This window comes from Bos javanicus, chromosome 23 (assembly GCF_032452875.1).
Source record: "Bos javanicus breed banteng chromosome 23, ARS-OSU_banteng_1.0, whole genome shotgun sequence".
NCBI classification, from domain to species: Eukaryota; Metazoa; Chordata; class Mammalia; order Artiodactyla; family Bovidae; genus Bos; species Bos javanicus.
Window position 1 is genome coordinate 24,795,191 of NC_083890.1, and position 22,905 is coordinate 24,818,095.

General features: G+C 44.5%; 1 non-coding gene across 1 annotated transcript; it reads right to left on the minus strand.

The window, feature by feature from the left end:
* Window positions 1-4,681: 4,681 nt before the first annotated feature.
* On the minus strand, window positions 4,682-4,754 carry TRNAG-CCC (transfer RNA glycine (anticodon CCC)). The gene has a single exon. It is a non-coding gene; the product is annotated as a tRNA-Gly (tRNA).
* Window positions 4,755-22,905: the final 18,151 nt, after the last annotated feature.

Here is a 22,905-nt window from a genome sequence, read left to right on the forward strand (position 1 = left end):
CTGAAGCCTGGCTTGGAGAATTTTGAGCATTACTTTACTAGTGTGTGAGATGAGTACAATTGTGTGGTACTTTGAGCATTCTTTGGCATTGCTTTTCTTTGGGATTGGAATGAAAACTGACCTTTTCCAGTCCTGTGGCCAGTGCTGAGTTTTCCAAATTTGCTGGCAGATTGAGTGCAGCACTTTCACAGCATCATCTTTCAGGATTTGGAATAGCTCAACTGGAATTCCATCACCTCCACTAGCTTTGTTCGTAGTGATGCTTTCTAAGGCCCACTTGACTTCACATTCCAGGATGTCTGGCTCTAGGTCAGTGATCACACCATTGTGATTATCTGGGTCGTGAAGATCTTTTTTGTACAGTTCTTCTGTGTATTCTTGCCACCTCTTCTTAATATCTTTTGCTTCTGTTAGGTCCATACCATTTCTGTTCTTTATTGAGCACGTCTTTGCATGAAATGTTCCCTTGGTATCTTTAATTTCCTTGAAGAGATCTCTAGTCTTTCCCATTCTGTTGTTTTCCTCTATTTCTTTGCATTGATCGCTGAAGGCTTTCTTATCTCTTCTTGCTATTCTTTGGAACTCTGCATTCAGATGCTTGTATCTCTCTTTTTCTCCTTTGCTTTTCACTTCTCTTCTTTTCACAGCTATTTGTAAGGCCTCCCCAGACAGCCATTTGGCTTTTTTGCATTTCTTTTCCATGGGGATGGTCTTGATCCCTGTCTCCTGTACAATGTCATGAACCTCCATCCATAGTTCATCAGGCACTCTATCTGTCAGATCTGGCCCCTTAAATCTATTTCTCACTTCCCTGGTATAATCATAAGGGATGTGATTTAGGGCATACCTGAATGGTCTAGTGGTTTTCCCTACTTAATATGCTAGTGATTGCAGAAGCCAGTGTCTGACCTTTGAAACGCAGACATGAGTAAATGAAGACTGACTCACTGAAGATGAGAAGGACAGTCCTCGGAATGCTATGTGAAGCCAATTTTTTAAATATTTATTTTTATTAATTTATTTGGCTGTACCAGGTTTTACTTGTGGCTTGTGGAATCCCCAGCTTCAGCACACAGGATCTTTAGTTGAGGCACAGAAACTCTTGGCTGCAGCATGTGGGATCTAGTTCCCCAACCAGGGATTGTACCCTGGCCCCCTGCATTGGGAACATGGAGTCTTAGCCACTGGACCACCAGAGAAGTCCCTGAAGCCAGTTTTTAAACATATATGGAAATAAAATCTGGGTGCCACGCCTATTGGATACATATTTCCTTCTAATGTATTTAGAATGTATACCTATTTCCTTCTATTTTTCAAAACCCAGCAACATCTCTTACTGAATTGGAAATTGCAGATCATTAGAAGGGCCTGATGTCAGCCTTTGTTGATTTGAGCCTCAGCAACTTTCTTACTAATAGCCATTGAAGAGCAGGACTGGGTGACCACCACAAAGAAAATCAGGGCTGAGCTGTCCACGGGGTGAGAGTCACAAAACTGCTATATGGCAATCAGGTCACTCATTGCCCCTGTTGTAAACTAGCGTGCTGTGGACCGAGACTGTGTATCATTTATGGACATCCAGACTGCTTAGAGACCCAGGGAGCAGCTACTCAGTTAAGAAAAGGTAAGCTAAGAAAAACAAGACTTCAACCAAACCCAACTGTAATCGTGGTGGAGAAGCTCATTGCCTGTCTGGAGGTGGCTTGTGACTCTAATGTGTGAGTGCTCTGTGTATGTTTTGGCTTGAAATACCCCTTATTCACAGTGTTATGCCTCAAGTGTCCCATCAATGCTTCCTTTTTCCTCTCTGAATTTCCCTCCCTTCAAGGTCTTTCCTCCATCCTTATAAACTCTCTGTTGGCCAAGAAACATATGGAGTAAGCATGGCTTGTGGGCATTTTAGAGTTCTGTTGGGAGAAGTGGGAACTATTTAAGAAATAAAGACAAATCTGAGACAAAGGCTGATGAGAAAGGGAAGTGGACACAAAAAATGAAATGGGCAGGCAGAAAAAGTAATAGGAAGGTACTTAAGAGATGGAGAAGAACAGATAGTATAAGAGTGAATGAGACACAGACAGGCAGAATCCTAGTGAGAGAGAATGGAGAGAAACAGAGACAGGAGCTCAGAGAGAGGTAGACAGACAGGGAGAGGGAGACAGACAGACAGAGGCAGCCAATCAGCAATGGAGAGAGAAACAGAAAGAGGTAGCAGAGAAGACCAGACAAGAGACAGAGGTGGTCAGAGGTGAAGGGAGAGAGAGACAGGTATTGAGAGAGGCGCTTGGGAACAGAAAGAGGTGAACAGGGAGACGGACAGCAGTGTGCAGAGGGGAGGCCAGCAGGGGCATGGTGTGGACAGCACGTGTGTCTCCTCACAGAAACACGAGAAGGTGGATGGGTTTGCCAGGAGGGACAGCCTTTCTACTGGGGCTGTTGAAGGGGATGAGTTTAATTATCCTCAATAGAAGCAGGATTCCTCCCTCCCTAAGCCCAAATCCATGTTCCATCCAGTGGGCAGTCTAGTGAATGCAGCTTCCTATACCTGCGCTCTGGGCCTGGGAAGGACCTCACGGAATTATAGACGTGGGAACTGAGACCCGTGCGGTGGACGTGTGTGGTTTCCTGACCAGCCCTTTTCCATACTCTCTGTTTCCAGTAACGACCTCCCATGTTTGTGGGGAACCACCCCTCCCCACCTCTCTCCCCTGTGGTTTTTGTGGCCTTGGCAGGACCTCCCACCACGCCCACTGCAGGGACAGTGTAGGATCCAGGCCTGGCATCTGATCCAGAGCATCAGTTCCCCTGTGGTCAGTGATTGGCTCAGGGGTAGGCACATAGCTCAAGGGAGGCAAGTCAGAGCCAATCAGTCTCCTTTAGAGGGTGTACATGGGCTCCAGGTTTTGCCCTCAGATCCAGACTTGAACCTGGAGACTCGTTGGCTGAAGCTGGGGCTGCCATCTTGCCAACTTGCATAGTCGCAAAACGAAGCCAGCACACAGTGAAGAGAGAGTAAAGTGAAGAACCTCTGCGTTCTCGTGGTCTCTTCTGAACCCTGATCAAGCTCTTCTCAGTCAGAACTATCCCTAGAGTTTTTATTTATAAAAGTTAATAGATAACATTTTTCCCTGACAGCATAAACCCGTTCAAATGGAAGTTTCTGTCACTTGTAACCAAATCCTAACTGATATAATGTTCTGGGTTTATATCATTACATTCTACAGACTTGTAGTTTAAGTAACTTATCTAAGATTTTAGCTAGTTGGTACCAGCACATGAACTGAGGTTTCACCAGCCAAGTACCCCTCTGAAGTCACTCTTCCATTCCCTCCCCCTTGTTTTAAGATAATGGGCCCATTTCAAACAAATGGTTTTACTCTAGTGACTTCATAAGGTCTGGAAATGCCAGCTCTAAGCAAAATTGCTCTCCCCAGGCAATGCTTATTTAGGCTCAGCTGTTTCCTTATTCTATGAGGTTCTCCTCTCCCTTCCTTGCCGCGGTAAGCAGAATATGACAGGTATCTCGGATACTTTCATGTGAAAGTATCTTATGGTGGTTCAGACATTCAAGAATCTGTCTGCAATGCGAGCGGCCCAGGTTTGATCCCTGGGTCGGGAAAATCCCCTGGAGAAGGGAATGGCAACCCATTCCAGTATCCTTGCCTGGAAAATTCCATGGACGGTGGAGCCTGGCATTCTACAGTCCATAGGATTGCAGAGTTAGACACAACTGAGCAACTAACACTTCTTCTCCTACCAAGTAGAACTTTTACCTTTTAAAAGAGAACAGTAAAAAGATCCCAAAGGAATAAATCTCTAAAGCAGGAATCCCAAATACTGTATGTAGCATATGGTTAGAGAACATACTTGGAGATGCCAAAGCATCTTCTTATTCTCTGAACAGTGGGCACTAGGTCCAAGAGTCATTTTATAAGATTGTAAATGAAACCTTCCTGAAGAATCCTGAAAAATGTCCCCCAAGTTACATACATTTACAGCAGTGATTCTCCAACTTGGCTGCGAGTTAGAGTCATTGGAGAGCTTGTTAAAACAAACGCTGGGCCCCGCCCCCAGAGACTCAGTTTCTGTGGGTCTGGGCCCAGGCCTGAGAACTTGCATTTCTAAAAAGTTCCCAAGTGATGCTGGTACTGCAGGTCTGGGTGGCAACCCACTTTTGAAGATCATGTTTAGATTTAAAAATACACCTTTGAGAGAGTTTGACCGGCTGACATAAAACCTCCACACTGTGCTGCCCTGGTGCTAGACAGCAGTAGGCCCCCACTTCTCCCCACTCCACCCCCAGGAGGGATGCCAGTCATAGCTTGAGGTGTAGCCTGGACAGTGGTGCAAAGGTCCCTGGTGTCCCCCAAGTGAGCCTGGACTAGAGCCAGGAGTCCAGGAGGGTTGGGATCTGCTGACGCTTGTGTGGTGAGAAAACATTTTAAAAGTATGAATTCAGAGTTTTTCCCTTTCTGATAATTCCTGTTACTCTAGCACTGTCCCCTACCCAAACCTCTCCTCTGACTCTACTCCAGGCAACAACTAGAACCCCTTTAAAATTTTTTTTTATTTATTTGGCTGCACTGGGTCTCAGCCGCAGCACGCAGGATCTCAATCTTCATTGTAGCATGCGGGATCTTTAGTTGTGGCATGTGGACTCTTAGCTGCAGCACGTGGGATCTAATTCCCTGACCGGGGTTTGAACCCAGGCCCCCTTCATTGGGAGTGCAGGGTCTTAGCCACTGGACCACCAGGGAGGTTCCAGCTAGAACGCTTTTATTCTCACTGCACCAAGGAAGGGCTGATATAAGAAACAGGAAGTCTATTTCGAGCTTTTGTGCATTGGACCACACAGGCCAGCCTGTTTGGTGGTGTGACCACTGTCGTGCACAGGCACTGCTCCCAGAAGACCCTTGCACTTAGGTCGAATGCTCTGTAGTGGCTGCCCTGAAATTCTTAATAATTTTAGCTTTGAATCTGTGACTTGTAAACCAGACCACAGGACAGTGGAGCGCGCACCAGGGGCTTGGAGCCGCGACTCTTGTGCATCCTGCCCCCACTGTGTCTGGCTTGGGATCCCCACTGCTCATCCTTATGTCCCCTGGTGCCACAGCCCCTGTCACCTCCCTGTTCCTGTGTTGTGATCTGCTAGCTCCCTCCACACCTGATGTGGGCCTGGGCACAGGTGCAGGCACTGGGGGTGTCAGGGCTGGGTGTGCCCACCCCATGGCATTTGGGGGTGGGATTCAAGGAAGCTGCCTTTTGGTCCCAGGCTGAGGGTACCAATCTGGTGGAGTTTCTTGCCCACTCATCCAGAGACTGAGTGTGCAGTGTGTACCAGCATGAAGGCTGCCATCCCTCGGGGATCGGCTGTCTGCTGTGGACAGGCGCTGTGGGCCCTCGGGAAGGGGACATTGACTTTCCCAACCCCTGCCCAGCTTGGTGTTTTCATTTTGCATGGATTCTGGCAAGTAATGTAGCTGACCTGAACTTGGGGCCTGCCACAGCCCACCAAAACCTCTGCGCCCAAGAATAGCAGAGATGTAATAAGGAGATGAAACAGCAGAGATGAAATGAAGCTCATAGATAGCCCCACGGAGGCTCCTGCTTTTCCCAGCACCATGCGCGACAGAAGACCTTTGTGCTCCAAGCAGTAAAGAGTTGAACTGAAAGCAAGCTGGAATTGGGGGGCCTTGGGTCAGGGATGACTTAGCACTGACCTGCACAGTGCAAAGGCCAGGTGAGAGCAGGCATCCACTGCGGGATACCAGCGTGGATAGACTGTGACCCAGACGAGGCGGATCTGTACCTGTGTGTAAACCCACTTGGACAGATTAAACTCCTGCCATCATATTAAATGGAGGTTTGAAGTAGAAAGTAAGTTTGTTTACAGACAAAGAATCCTCAAGGTCTTTCCTGAATTTATGACTTGCAGTTCATACCTGACACACTATCATCCCCAAAATGGGAAAAGGAGGTTGTAGAGGCGTAGAATAAGAATGTGCAAGAAAAGGCATCATCCCGCAGATTGGGAGCTGAGAGCCTGGTCAGCCTGGCAACCAGCCTGAACCACTGTTCAGAGGGCCTAAATAGAGAACTCTGGATGTCACCCACAAGAGACAAATTACCCAGGCTCGTGTAACATCAGGACTAAGGCTGGTCAGAGGAAGCCACCCTAAGAAGCGGTGCCATGGCCCATTCAGAAACTCACTTATAAAAGAGTTGTTTAAACTGTTCATTAAAATATTTTGTTCTATCATGGATATATGTTTCTTTTGCATTTTTTTTGGGAGAACACTTTTCTTAAAGTAACTTCACTAAAGCAGTTTAGGAATAAAACAAAAAAAAAATGTTGGTTGCTAGGGGCACTGTCCCCGTGAAGGGCAAGATCAGTACTTGATGAAAGTGAGCAGGAGCTGAGTTAGAAAGACTGGAAGGAGCAAAGTGACCTCAGCCTGATATTTTTACTGAAAAATCATTTTAAGATGTTTTTCTTTTTACCTACTTTTTCTGTAACAAGCATGCTGTCCTTGTGCATTTTTACAAGAGGGGTAAAACCTCTAAAAACAAGAGGAAACTGGAGGGACTCACAATACCTGTGGTGAAGGCTAATTTATGATTAGCCTTTCTCTGCATTTTGGAGGAGAGGAGGAATAAAGGAAGAAAAATCCCCAACATAGACTACCTGTCACATTCTGTTTTCATTAACTGGATCCAGATGTAACTGAAAGAACAAACATTCCCAGGGAGCAGCTGGAAAGATGTGGCAGCAGGGTGGTCCCCCACGGGGCCTGGGTCTTCAAAGGTAGAAAGTCCACCTGCAGGAGCCCTTCTCAAGTTGTCAACTTGGATTAGACGGCAGCTGACCCAGAGGACGCACCCCAGCAGGTTGCTGGGCTTTCGAGATTGCAGGGTAGGGGCAGGGAGTGGATTCTGTGGCCAGACTAGACCCATGTCTGTAAAACTTCTTACATAATCAAGTATGTTCCAGGTTGCAGCAAATGAGACAAAACTCAGATAAAACCCAAACCACTGCATCCAAAGTGCATGGATGGTTCCCTGGGGTTCCCTGGAACTGGATCTGACTTAGGGAGGGTTTCAACTTCTCCAGTTGGTGCCAAATCTACCATAAGAGAGAACTCCCGATACGGATGCAACTCAAACCTGTGATAAACTAGGACAGAAAAAGCCATTCAAAAAGCTGAAGCAGCTACACAGAACAAAAAGGGAGCAGAGACAAGCAGACTCAGAGAGAAATGGCATTTGATCACTCAGAGCAGATTACTGACTTATTCTTATGGAATCAGAGTGGAAAAAGGTTCTTCAGAAGGGGGTCAAGGCCCCCGTCCCATTTGAAAGAACATGCACCCTACTTGGCTGGGTGCCCTTCTTCACCGGTGTGGCCTCTATGTAAAGAGAATTGGACCCTGGTTCTCAGAAGCTTGTGTTTCCTCTCTGTCAGGGAGCCTGTTTAGCTCATGATGGGAATTTTGTCTTCAGCAGCATTGGTTTTCAAAATTCCTCACATGGACACAAAATTAAAAGGGAAGTGGAGTCCCTTTGGGATGTTTTATCTCATGAATCATCCGTCCCTTCCTGACTCTCCTGGGAATCCCATCCACACACAGAGGTCCCATTGACTCCTGTGGTCCCTGTCAAAGCCAACTTCAAGAATGGAAAAGATCAGCCCTCGTTGATTTCATGTTGGACTCACCAGCTAAATTCTATTGCTGGCAATGGTCAGATCAGCCTAGGATTAAAGAGACAGAAATACAAGAGCCTGCTATTCAAGTACTTGGGGGTTTCTAGCATTTGGACTGTAAATAGATCCAATAATTTATATGCAGACAGATGAATGGGCAATAGAGCTCTGTAGAGCTGTTGTTGTTGTTTTTAAACCTATTCTTTAGCCTGTTTGGGTAGTAACTAGGCTGTAAACACATGCAACTAAAGAAAGCCCTTTGTCAATTTTGATTTTTCTTTTAATATTAGAACAAGTAACAGAGTTTAAGGAAGTTCATTGAAATCTGTGCAGTCCAAATCCTTTCCAGGGACACAGCAACTTCAGTTTTTAAAACACTTATCTGATTTAAATATTCAACAAGAAAAAGTATTTTTCATAAACAGGCTAGAACTGTTCTGTATACCTCACACTCCCAGGAAGAGGAGAGAGAGAACTGACTGATGGTCATCAGAAATTTTTTCTTTGGAAACATGAGTATTTCTGTGTTATTCATAAGTAACTGATTTGTACCCTCATTCATTCATCCATTCACTTTGTTCATTCACTGGACATCTGGTAAGTCCCTTCTTGTGCTAGGCCTAGGTGAAATTAGATAGATTCCAGTTCTATGTAAGATGGGGTAGGTAGCCTTGTGTCTCCCACTGAACGCAGCTATAAAACCTGGACAGAATACATGGAGCAAGTATTCACCATGAAAAGCAAATAGCATTAGGTTGACTGGAGAAAAGACCAAAATTTGAAATACCACTGAAGGTAGTGAACCTGACATTTTTTTCCCACTAATATGCCCTGGCCTGGTCTCAAGGCAGCCTCAGACCTGGAGGGGAGCCTTGGCAAGGGTGCGAAATGAGGGGAGCCTTGGCAAGGGTGAGAAATGAAGGCTCCAGGAAATGCCATTTAAATTCTCTGACATGAGGAATGGCAAAGGGCTTCCTGACATTCAGAGAGAACAGAGAAAATTCCCCACTTTTCTTTTTCCTTCCTTTGCTTTTCCTTAATCTCTCACATGATCCAGCCTGCAACAGCCCACAGGCACCTAAAAACTCCGAGGGAGAGGAGTCCTCCTCTCTGACTGGAAGAAGCGGCCCAAGAGAATAGCACAAATCCTATTACTTTTTTTCTACCTTCCAGTCCTTACAATGATGGATCTGATTCTTTTTCTGAAGTTCTAATGCTCATAGCTCTCACGCCTCACCATACCCTCTTCCCTTTCTGCCCCACATCTGGGCAAAACTGATAGAAAGCTCAGATACTCCTTTGTAACTAGCGGGCAGTTCACACTATGGAGCTCCAGCTCCCAAGAACTCACCCCAGCATCAGACCCCAGCATCACAAACACCAAGCCAGTCTCCTCACCTGGTTCTTGCAAACCATTTTCAGGCCAGCCTGAGAGCTCTCCCTGCTCTCTCTACAATGTATTAACCCTTTTCATGCCTCCTAGTTGCATCTAGCTGCATGTGTGGTATCACTGATCTTAATATCCAAAACAGAAAAATTGGGGATGGGGTTCTATCTCACTTGCACTGAGTGACCCTAACAGCTCCAGACATGGGTGCAGTTATGGGAAACACACAGCAGACGAGGGTCAAAAAGGGTAGGGAATCTACTCCAGGGAATCAGAGAGCTCCAGGGAGATCTCAGAAGATATCAGAGAGGAGGCAGACGAAGCGCTGCTCAAGTTGTTTAAAAATCTGGGTTTATTCTCCAGCTGTGTATGTGTGGATCTGACCCTGAAGAGTCAGTGAGGCACTGAGAAACCTACCACGGGTGAGATCACTGCCCATGCTAAGATTGGCCACTAGGTGGCGTACACACTGGATCAGAAGAGCGCGGCAAAGGCTTTGAAAACAGAACCAATATTGAAAACACCATCCACAGCAAGTTGGTCAGACCTTGCAGACTGAAACCAGCTAAGTCGATTGCCTGCTAAAACAGAAATGGCAACATTTTACAGGATTCAAACAAGGCTCAGAGTCTTATAATATCATTTCAAAATGTCCAGGATACCATTATTCAAATTATTCAGCATATCAAGAACCAGGAAAATCTTAACTCAAAAAATATATATAATTGTCAAACTCCATAAACTGTATACATAAAGTCAGATTTGCTGAATGTCAAAAAATTTTTAATTATTACAATGCAAAAAATTTTAATAATGTCATTTGTCTACAAGAAGCTCACAATCTAGGGTTGGAAATAGAATAAAAAAATGGATAATGACATAACCTTTACCACCTATGACTTTTTTTTTTTGTTCAGTCACTAAGTCGTGTCCGACTCTTTGCAACCTCATGAACTGCAGCACGCTGGGCTTCCCTGTCCTTCACTATCTCCTGGAGTTTGCTCAAATTCATGTCCATTGAGTTGGTGCTGCCATCCAACCATCTCATCCTCTGTCACCCCCTTCTTCTCCTGCCCTCAATCTTTCCCAACATCAGGGTCTTTTCCGATGAGTCGGCTCTTCATATCAGGTGGCCACAATATTGGCGCTTCAGCTTCAGCACCAGTCCTTCCAGTGAATATTCAGGGTTGATGTCAGGACAGGATAACATGGATGCACGGGACACCTAACTCAGTCTGGAGAGGAGGGCATTAAGCACAGATGCTTAAGTCTTAAAGAATAAGGAGGCAAAGAGAAGGTAGGTAAAGAAGCAGAAGGTATTCACACCTAAATAAGGGGCTTCAGGAGCAAAGATAGAAGGTCTAGTGGGCATGAGGAACTATAAAAGTTTTGTTTTGTTGAGGTTCTAGCTGCCAAGTGGGATGCCCAGAATCCAGCCATGGAAGTCTTCACCATATACTACACTTAACCTGATAAATCATCATATCTAGAATCTGATCTTAGTTCTGTCAACATTAACACAATGATCATAATGAAACCATGGCATCCCTCTGCATCTTGGCTTCTTGTGGGAAAAAACTACAGGTGTGTGACCGATATCAGTGTGGTCCCCTCTTTCCCAGCCTCCTTTGCAATTGGGTTGGCTGCAGGATCCATTCTGCCTACAGTATCTGAGTGGAAGTGATTCATGAAATACTCAGGGCTTGGATGTCTAAAGTAGTCAGGTGCCTTTCCTGAATTCTCTTCCCTTTCCCATGGACTTTTCAGGCCATGTGTTGAAGGGACATGAAACAAGATGGAAGGAACCTGTATCACTCAGTCATCACTTGGAGGAGAATGTTTCTGATTAGAAACATCCGTAAAGGAGTTTGCCCAAGGGAGCAATCAACTTTTCTTCTGTTAAGCCACTGAGATTTCAGTTTATTAATGCATCATAGTCTAGCCTATCTGACTGATACAGTTTCTCCATTTCCTTATCAAGAGCAAGACAGCCACCCCCTAAAGTCTTTTCCAGCTCCATAAATCCAACTTAATCTAGAGAAGGCTCTCCTCCAGTTATCTGGCTTCTTCTTGGTGCTTTGCCTAAATTTCCTGGGATCAGTCCTGCCTATACTCTTCCTTTCCAGGATAATTCTGCATCTTCCCTTGGAGAAAGGAGATGTTGCCAGAGACACCAGGACTGCATAGGCTCTCAGAGTTCACCTCGTATACCTTTCTACTGCCTGACTCATGTCTCCAACACCTGCTATGTGGTGGTCCAGGGCCTGCTTGAAAATCTCCAGTAACTGGAAACTCCTGACTCTGACTATACAAAAGTTCTTCCTCCCTCAACATTCTAAATAAGGAAAACACTGCCCATAATTTATAATCCCCGTGGACTGTGCTTAAATCCCCCTATTTTATTTTTCAAATATTCCATTCAAATGAATGAGTTGTAATTCTGTTTGGGACATCTCAGCCTTTTCCTGTCCTCTTCTCATCATGACAATAGTTCTTTTTTTCTTTATACAAAGAACTATTTATTTGGTGAGGTTGCATGGCCTATGTGTGACAGTCCAGAAATGATTCTTATATCCATCAACTCCCTTATCCCCATGGGTAAAGAGCTTTCTTTGAAAGAAGCTTGTCCATAATGTCAAGGACAAGATCTGATGAGCAATGGTTGTCTTGCAGTTCACATCCTTGGAAATTTCAAGTTTCTCTGTATGTCCTGGGATTTCTCTGAAACCACAAACATCCTTTAAAAGTCAACACACCTAAACAAGAAAAGAGAAGGGAAACATCTTCATCTAGATGGAAAATTTTAACATGAAAGCTTTTTGCAGCGAGGGACTCAGCATTCCTTGATGCAATGTGTTTTGTGGATAATGCTAAACAGTCCTTGCGTAATGTCAAGCATAATCCATGAAAAAACAATAAACTGGACTGCATCAAAATTAAACTTTTGCTCTGTATGGAAAAACTACCAGAAGTGTGAAAAGACAAATTCCACGTGGGAGAAAACATTTGCAAACCACAAAGGTGACAGAGGACTAGTATCTAGAATAGAGAGAGAACTCTCAAACGCAAAAGTGAAAAGTAAGTCATTCAACTAGAAAATGGGCAAAGACACGAACAGACGTTTCACCAAATGGTGGCAAATAAGCACATGAAGTTCAGTTCAGTTCAGTCGCTCAGTTGTGTCTGACTCTTTGCGACCCCATGGACTGCAGCACGCCAGGCCTCCCTGTCCATCACCAACTCCTGGAGTTTACTCAAACTCATGTCCACTGAGTCAGTGATGGCATCCAACCATCTCATCCTCTGTCATCCCCTTCTCCTCCTGCCTTCAATTTTTCCCAGCATCAGGGTCTTTTCCAGTGAGTCAGCTCTCCGCATCAGGTGGCCAAAGTATTGGAGTTTTAGCTTCAACATCAGTCCTTTCAATGAATATTCAGGACTGATTTCCTTTAGGATGGGCTGGTTGGATCTCCTTGCAGTCCAGGGGACTCTCAAGAGTCTTCTCCAACACCACAGTTTAAAAGCATCAATTCTTCTACGCTCAGCTTTCTTTACAGTCCAACTCTCACATCCATACATGACCACAGGAAAAACCATAGCCTTGACTAGATGGACCTTTGTTGGCAAAGTAATGTCTCTGCATTTTAATATGCTGTCTAGGTTGGTCATAACTTTTCTTCCAAGGAGAAAGCATCTTTTAATTTCATGGCTGCAGTCACCATCTGCAGTGATTTTGGAGCCCCCCAAAATAAAGTCTGCCACTGTTTCCACTGTTTCTCCATTTATTTGGAAACCCCTGGAGTAACAGGCAAATTTGGCCTTGGAGTACAGAATGAAGCAGGGCAAAGGCTAATAGAGTTTTGCCAAGAGAACGCACTGGTCATAGCAAACACCCTCTTCCAACAACACAAGAGAAGACTCTACACATGGACATCACCAGATGGTCAACACTGAAATCAGACTGATTATATTCTTTGCAGCCAAAGATGGTGAAGCTCTATACAGTCAGCAAAAACAAGATTGGAAGCTGACTGTGGCTCAGATCATGAACTCCTTATTGCCAAATTCAGACTTAAATCGAAGAAAGTAGGGAAAACCACTAGACCATTCAGGTATGACCGAAATCAAATCCCTAATGATTATACAGTGGAAGTGAGAAATAGATTTAAGGGACTAGATCTGATAGAGTGCCTGATGACCTATGGATGGAGGTTCGTGACATTGTACAGGGGACAGGGAGCACGATCATCCCCAAGAAAAAGAAATGCAAAAAAGCAAAATGGCTGTCTGAGGAGGCCTTACAAATAGCTGTGAAAAGAACAGAAGCAAAAAGTAAAGGAGAAAAGGAAAGCACATGAAAGGCAAAATAAAAGGTGTTTACTTAGCCATTAGGAAAATGCAAATTATAACCACAATGTGCTATCAATACACTAAAACAGAAGAGACTGACAACACCAAATGCTGGTGAGGATGTAGAGAAACTGAATCACTCACACATTGCTCTGTGTGATTTTTTGCATTTTTACAAATGCAAAAACGGTACAGCCCCTCTGGAAAATAGTTCAGCATTTTCTTTAAAAACTAAACATGCACTAACCATACAACTCAACAATTCCACTGCTGGACATTTATCCAGAGAAATGACAATGTATGTTTACACAAAAATATGTACATCAATGTTTATAGGAGTTTATTCCTAATAATCAAAATCTGGTAACACTCCAGATGGTAAAACAAATTGTGGTACAAACATTGACACGTGCAACAGCCTGGTGAATCTCCAGAGAATTATGCTGCATGAAAAAAGCTAGTTCCCAAAGATTACACATTGCATGATTACACTTATATTGTTAAGATGACTAATTATTGAAATGGAGAATAGATTAGTGGTTGTCAAGAGGTTAAGGATGGGGTTGGACAACAGGCATGAGTGAAGCTGCAGCTTGCCCTCCATCTCCTATTGCTGATGACCCTTCAGCTCTACCCTCTCCCACCTCCCCTTCTTCCTTCAGTCAGTAACTCTTCTTGCCTGTTCACTTGATGCCAGTCCCTGTGTGCCAGCCATTATAATGTACTCCTGTACTTTTCAAGGTGCTGTACTGTGAAATTAAAATTGTTTTACTTTAAAAAGCAAAAAAAAAAAAGGATGGGGTTGGAGCGGGCAGGGAGGTAGGTGTGGTTATAAAAGCCCAACAAGAGCGAAGGATCCTGGTGATGATGGAAACGTTCCGGATCTTGCATGTATCACTGTCAACAATGTGGCTGTGATATTGTATTACCATTTTGGAAGGTATTACCATGCAGGGGGTACTGGGTAAACAGTATACGGAATATCTCTGTATTATTTCGTACAATCATCTGTAAACCTATATATAAAAAGATTAACAAAACCACTCCCCATGCCTGGGTTGCAGTCCATACCTGGTAAATTACAATACTGAGAGATGGGAGCCAGGCATCAGTAATTTTTAAAGATGGCCAGGTGATTCCAGTGGGCAGCAAATTTGGGGACCACTGAATTGAGCATTTCAGAAGCCTCTAAGGAGATAATCTAAGAACAATGAGAAAAAACAAATAAACAGTTTTCCTAAAGTTCTGTTAGAGGCATCTTTGCAAAAGAGAATGGCAGAAGCATCCTATTACATTTTGGGCACAGCCCCAGACAATTTGAGGGAGAAGCCCTGACTGTTTCTTATTCATCTCACAGGCTCCTAGCATTGAGTTTTCCCTAACTGAAAACTCCAGCCTCCATGCCAGCATTATGAACCACTTTACTAATTGTATTAACTGACAAAAAAAATTTGATAAATAGTTCAGTTTCTTCCTATCCAACTTTATCCCAATGATCTTTATTAAATCCAGCCTGAGAAGTGAGTTATATAAACGCTGATAGACGTTCCAGGGCCTCCCCAGGTATTACAGGTATGTGGTTGTTTTAAAATTAACTACCCATCCACACCAGGTTGGAATTTCAGAAACTAATATTCACTTCCCTTTTTTCCATGACATTTGTTAGAGATACCACTTAAACTTGCTCTAAGAATTGGTATGAAGTATAAGATAAAAGGAGAGAAAGAGGCTGAAACTTTCTTTAAGTTTGGACCCAATTTCACCTTTACAGGGAGTCCTACTACACTGATGAGTGGATTTTCAGAATGTTCCTCCATTGCATGTTTCCAAATGTTATCATGCCCTCTTTTTTGACCTAAGTCTTCTCTTGGGACTTTTTCTTTTAAATTAAAAACACTGTTTAAAAGGCATGATCAGAGCAACATTAAAGTAATGAGAAAAGGCAGCCTTATCGGATAAGATAGTCTGCTTTTCCTCAAAGATGCCATTTTTATTGCATTAAGGGTTGCTTGCTCAAAGATATCTGAAGAAGAAACACAAATTAACTCTGTACATCAAGTCCTCTTTCTCACATCTGTTTGATTTTTACACTACTAGTACAGAATTGGTTCCATGGAGACCCACAGAATAGGAAAAATGAGCTATCTTTAATATGTTTTTTTTATTCCAAGAAATCTTTAGGGAAAGATGAAGTTAGAGATGCTAGTGAATGAATGTAAATCCATTTTATCATTCTTTTACTGCTAAGCAGGACAGAAGAGTCAGGAGTCATCTCCTCTTGGAACAGAGGCGCTTGTGGATTTAAGCATACACAGATGCAAAGCATTCAACTCAGTTAAGAACAACCAATGGAAACAAAGCAATGCACAAGGTTACCTCTCACCCCATAATGGAAATTTCCCTTCAGCAACACCTGGAGGCTGCACAGTCAAGACGATTTAAATAAAAGACTCAGAGGCAGGAAACCCGCGCTCACCCCAGCTCTTTATGAACACAGCTTGTTGCTGCACCAATTTACTCTGCCTCTATTCACTACTCTAGTCCCACCCTCCTTTGGCTCTCACCAGGCATGGAGCCCTTCCCATCCAGCCCCCCTGCAAGGGCCTTTGCTCAGGCCATTCCTGCTGCCTGCAATGAGGACCCCCCTGACTCCTTGCTGCTGGCTCCCTCTCAGACTTCAGGTTTCAATGATAATATCCCTTCTCACTCCCCTCTCTCCAGAGTCAGTCTCTAACTCTGAGTCCTATTCTCAGACTCCTATTCTAGGGCTTGACATCTTGGGGGGCATCCCACAGGTCTGCAAGCCTTGTAGTTGTCCAGCCTGGAGACGGCGACAGAGACTTGGGTGGTTTATTGGACGGGGAAATCCTACACAGGGTCCTGGAGCAACAACTCAACACAACCGATGGACAGTACACGACAACAGCCTTTGCTACTCAGGGGAGGAGGAGGCTACCATTTACAGGCAGAACTGACGTCAGTTTCCAGGGACTAACTAATTAAGCCCTATAATTAAGAGGACTGAGTATTTATGTGAGTGAAGCAGAGGCTGGTGGAGCAGGGGATGTACACAGAGCAAGAGAATAGCCATCTTGCATGGCCTGACCATATAACATCTAACAGATAATTATTTGTGAAATTAATAAACGCTTTCCCTGAAAAATTAATACATGCTTCCTCCAGCTAGGAGAGTAGATACCCTAACATTCCTTACGACAATTTTAGTGACTAATAAAAACTGACTACATTTTTCTTTTGGCCTCACCATGTAGCATGTGGGATCTTAATTTGCGGACCAGAGATCGAACCCCTGCCCCTTGCCTTGGGAGCACAGAGTCTCAACCATTGAATCTCCAGGAAAGTCCTGACTACATTTTAAATTAAACATGCACCCCCATATGATATCTAAATACAGAGACTACAGTGATCAGCTCAAGCCATTCAGGATCTGAGACCACTTTCTAAAGATGATATGTAGGCTACTCATTTAAGGATTCAGTGATCTGTGAGCCAGACCTGACCACTCTTGTTTCACAGCTTTTTTCCTCCTCCACTCAATTCCATGCATCTATTCTCTGTCCCATCACCCATTAGAGACATCTCTACTGCCTTATGTGTCATAAGGACCATTGAAAGTAGATTTTAAAGTCTTGGAGAGCAAGGACCACTCTTTTAATAATAATAGCAAGCACTATTAAGTATTTCCTCTGTACCAGTCAAAATGTTATGTGCTTTCCTGTATTAATAAAATATGCAGTGGAGCCATGATTGGAGCCCACGCACAACGACTGCAGAGCCGGTATACATACTCTTCTTTAACCTGGATCTGACACTTCTCAACTGTCAGCATGAGCTCTGGCAAGTTGCCTCAGTTTCCTCTTCTGTAAAATGGGGATGACTCAGTATCAATCTCAGACGGTTAGTGAGAGGATTAAATGCTTAGAAGGTGGCCGGCCCACTAGACTCATTAAATGTTAGTTGTTATCATTATTGTTTATGGTTACGTCAAATATTCTAGGAAACCTCTCAGTCTTGGTTTTAGCACGGAAAGTCCCCTGTTCTCGGCAAAAGTTCAAAATGAGTCTAGAACGCAGGCGTAGGTAAACGAAGGTAAAGGAGTCAGAGGTACCTTGCTCATTCTCCATCGCCTGCCTCTTTCAGAGCCCACCTTAAAATTCCTCCTTATATCCTGGAACTGACCCTTTCCCTCGCCACAATATTTCAGGAACCTGTACTCCTTAGTCTACAGGTCGTAGTACAGAAAGCATTACTTTTTTTGTACATTCTTTTACGCAGACCACCTATCTGTTTTCTAAGAGCAAATTATTTCGTGTCAGACCGTTCTTTAGTCTATCAAGGTTTAAAAAGTCCCGGCTATCTGAACGAAACGAGAGCATCTAGTGCCCCCTGCCGCCTTTCGTAGGTAAGGCACCCAAACAAGAAACGCTCGACTCAGACCGTGAACTTTCGCTTATCAAGTTCTAAATAGAAATCGGTATAAATATCCTAAAATTGAAGTTAAGATTCCCGTTTTATCTTTTCTAGAATTCAATGCCCTGAAATTCATCTGTTTACTTTGCCTATGCAAAAAAAAAAAAAAAAAGACTCTAGCTTAATTGTACTTTTCTCATTTACCTTTGCTTTCCTTAAATTCGACTGTAGCTGTTTTGACTTGGGGATTTATTTGTACTGGTTTTTGTCTTACTCTTGGCTCGCTTTCACTTCCGTGAAGCCTGAGGCTAAGGCCCGGTTGAGGCGTCGGCTGGCGGAGGTAACCTCCCCCGGCTTCACCGGCCTCGGGAACCCTCTGACGCGCCCGGAAAACCCTCTGACGCGTGTCGACCACTCAGCTTTCTCAGACGCCGAACTTCCCCGGATTTATAGAGCGCGCCGTTGGACCCAATGGGACGCCGGCGCACGACTGAGTGTCAGATGAGCTTAACCAATGAGCATGCAAGTTAGGCGATATGGGCCCGCCCACCTCGGCCTTAGAGGTCTGCTGGTTGCTCACGACCAAAGAAGATGGTCCCGAGTGTGGTCTGGGCTGTGACCGGTGCCCACGAGCGGGCTACGCGGCGTCCTTGCCGGGGAGGGTACAGCTGGATCTGCTATGGGGGTCAGAAGCAGGTCAGGGCGAGCAGCCGGTGGAGACGATGCGCCCAGCCGAGAACAGGCACGGGGCCGCCAGAGAACCTTCCAAGAGCGAGCAGGGCGCGGGTAGGGGCTGGGAAACTCGAGAGTCCCTGGGTGGCCTTGGGCATGGTCCCCAAGCCGCCTGGCCTAGAGGGTAGGAGGCCGGGAGTCAAGTGTGCGCTCGGACTGGGGCTGAGCCAAGTCCTGCCATGCCCCAGCGAAGACCTCCATCCCCCCGCACGTTCTCCCCTCCAGCTGGGAACGGACTCACCGTGTGACCGCAGTCTCTGCCTCAGGAAGGCCACGCTTCCTGACAGCGACATCTGAGCACAGAGGAAGACAGGGATAGACGGTAGCACTTTGATAAGAGGGTGTCTTACAGTTGTGACCGCCGGCCCGGCCAGGTTGCCCTTTCTTTCCCCTTCCAGCTTGGAGGGGCTGCGGTCTTGAGTTTTGTTAGGGCATCTGTGGAGTTGAGATCTCAGTAAGGAGGTGGTGTAGCTTTGTTAACTGTCTTTCCAAAATGAAATCTTTCGTCTTCAGAGTGAGTGAGAATGGACTTTTGCTGCGGATTGTGGCTTTATTTGTAATCCTTCCAGTGAAAACTTTGGGAGATCCAGCCCTTCCTTAGCTCGTGGATTTCTAGTAAGACATTCAAAGCTCATGACTTCCTTGTAAGACTTCTTGTGGCCATGTGTCTCACCCGACCTTTTCAGAAAATTATTCATTGGTGACATAAGCTGGGACACCCAGCCTGTCTATTAACTGTCATGTTTTGTATCAGGAGAGTGCTAGTTTTAACTTTTTTTTAATAACACTGAGTATTGTGACCATGTTTTCTAAGAGGTCGGATAACGAAAATGAGAACGATTATACTACCAATGCAAGCATTACCCCGTCACCAAAAAAATGCTAAACAATTGTGTTATGTTAACTTCCCTGGTGGCTCAGAAGGTAAAGCGTCTGCCTACAATGCAGGAGCTGCTGCTGCTAAGTCGCTTCAGTCGTGTGCAACTCTGCGACCCCATAGACGGCAGCCCACCAGGCTCCCCCGTCCCTGGGATTCTCCAGGCAAGAACACTGGAGTGGGTTGCCATTTCCTTCTCCAGTGCATGAAAGTGAAAAGTGAAAATGAAGTCGCTCAGTCGTGTCGGACTCTTAAGGAACCCATGGACTGTAGCCCACCAGGTTCCTCCATTCATGGGATTTTCCAGGCAAGAGTACTGGAGTGGGGTGTCAGTCGGGAAGATCTTCTGGAGAAGGAATTGGCAACCCACTCCAGTATTCTTGCCTGGAAAATCCCATGGATGGAGAAGCCTGGTAGGCTACAGTCCATGGGGTGGTCAGACACAACTGAGCAACTTCACTTTCACTCTTATGTTAATAGCAAATGGAAGGACATGTACAGTTGGATCGAAAGGGGTGGGTGGTGGTAAATAATCCACACAGAGCATCCTGTACAGTGTGTGGGAAAGACTTTGGGATTGGGCATAGTGGAGAAGGGGATGTGAAAGCACATTTGGAGATTGAATCTGGCAAGTTCAGAATGAGAGAGGTGAGAGCTTCCAAACAAGCCAAAAGTGTTGTCTTTTGGGGAAATGAAATCAGCCTCCAGTCAAAAGTATCAACAGCAACTGCTGAATTAGGGTGGGTGTCCCACATGAACAGACATGCCTTGTCCTTTGGGTGCCTTGATTATTTTATGAAACTGAGTACAGTCACTTTTCCTGATTCAGAGGCAGTGACCAAAATATCCTGTGGTTATATGATGAATTTACAGATGTCAGCAGCGGGGCTGTCACAACAAGCCTGTGGAAACAGTGGGTGGACGTTTTTGAAGAAATGGAAATGAATTCCTACAAATCTAAAAACTTGTCGTTGCTAATAAGTAAAATTCCAAGTATTCCATGTTCAAACATTTGTGTTGAGTGGATATTTAGCTTAATATCATCACATTGGACTGAGCCTCAGTGTCACGTGAGCATGAGACCAGAGCTGCAGGTCAGAGTGAATTTGACTTTTGACCGTGTTTATCCAGTTTTACCACTGCATCAAAGAGAAGGATGTCCTGAAGGCTACAAGCAACTCAGAAAAGTATTATTGGTAAAGATGACAGAAATAATGAAAATATTCTACTGTATCTTGGGACAGAAAGAAATATGTCATCTTTTAAATATGGGAAATACCTGTTTAATCTTATTCATGTTTTCCTTTTAAAGTTTTACCTTATGTATTTTATTTATATATTTGTATTTAAAATAACCACAATGTGTCTACTTTAGAGATAAATGGTACACATGTATTGAGATGCTTGTTCAAAATTTGTTTTACTGATGAGCAGAGAGAGGCCTAAATGATAAGTAACCACTTGGGATCTGGAAGAAGAAAAGAATCAAGGACCTGACACAGGCTTTGTCATTTGTTTAAAAATCAACAAGTCCCTTATGATGTTGGTTTCTATCAATCAGTCTCCCAAAGCCAGGATGCCCCTGGAAGAAAGGATACAAACTGAGTTTCTGCACATTTGAAAATGAGGACCAGGCTCAGGATCACAGAGCACTTACTGATGTGCAAACGTTCTTGGAGGTCCTGCATGAACAGCCCATCTGCAAGTCAGTCGGGCTCTCAGCCCTGCCCTTCTTCCCTTCACGTTCACCAGATACAACTTAGGAAACCCCGCATTACTGGGGACTGGGAGTTCTGCAAATCCAAAGGGGCCTAAGGACAGAAATCAGGAATTGGAGAACCTGGATGGGAAAAATAAGTTTCTGTGTTCACCAATCTCTAACTGAAATTTAACATTTGTTTCTATTAGGAAAATAGGAAGCAAACCAAGAAGTACTGGTACCTGTGACTGTGTCATCCCCAGGAATCACAGATATTCACATGCTACAGATACCTCAAAGTATTATACGCACCACTACTTGGAAGTTACAGTAATTATTATACCCACTCCTAGATCCCGTGATTTAATAATGAAGCACATCTTTAGCATAGATTTAAATGTTTACTACTTTAATAACTTTCCTTCTTTGGATAACTTTATTTCAATAAAACTGGCTTCCCTGGCAATCCTTGGATTGTATTTTATCTTGTACGTTTCTCCAGGAGTAGTGGCACATTGGAAGTTAAGTCTCTGCTGTGGATAATGAGCAGACAGCTTTACAAAAAAGGTAAAGGTGAATAGATTTTGCTGCACCCTCACCTTGGGCTCTAACCTTCCCATTAGATGGAGTAGGTGGCAGTTGGTGGCATGTAAGCTGAGAGGACAGTGGCCCCTTTGCCTAAGAACTTTCCTGTTCCCACATGTTGTTCACGGTGCTCTTTTTTTTAGATGAAAATACCTTGAGTAGGAATATCCTGCTTTCAGCCTTTAAGACCTCAGTGACAGGGCTGGAAGGGATCTCAGCATCATAAATCCAGGCTCTGGGGTTCAGGGGTAACTTATTTACTTGAGAAGGGGGATCATATTAGTTAAAGATATTGAGGCATCCCAAGATAATTTTTGGTTTTATTCTGGATAAAGAAAGTGTCCTGGGAGTCTTGGGAGAGAGAAAAAGGGAAGGAGGGAGGAAGGAAAAGAGAGACACACACACACGTGGGCGTGCACACGCGTGGGAGAACACACACACAAGGGTGCCAGCATGCACTGGGCTAAGGATGGCATAGAAAGGGATGAGGAGAGCTGGAAGAACTCAGCACCAAACTCCAGGACACCACTTCTCCATCCACATTCCAGCGCCTGACATCAACTCTCCTATGAATCTCCCAGAACCCTGTTAACTCCCCCGGCCCACCTTAGACTTCTCAGAAGTTAGATACAGTTACACTGCTTCCTTGAAGCACTTTTAAACACAAGGAGTAGATTCAGCAAATTTCACAAGGTTTAATTTATATTCTTAGTTGTTTTTTTTTTTTTTACATTTTAAGAAATTCTATTATGCTTGATGAACCCTAGATGACGCTTTCCTGGTGGCTTAGATGGTAAAGAATCTGCCTGCAATGCAGGTGACCTGCGTTCGATCCCTGGGTTGGGAAGATCCCCTGGAGACAGGAGTGGCGACCCACTCCAGTATTCTGGCCTGGAGAATTCCATGGACAGAGGCGCTTGGCGGGCTACAGTCCATGAGTTCGAAAAGAGTCGGAGATGACAGAGTGACAGCCTAGATGACAGCCTTCTTCAAATCTGAAAAGCTATTATATAAGGAAGAGGGTTGGAGTTACTGGCCGTGGCCTGGAAGGCAAAACTGGAGTGAGATGAGAAGTTGTAGCCTGGAGTCAGGATTCACGGGTTTATCCCTGGGAATGAGTTGTTCTGGGATTAGACATGATTTAG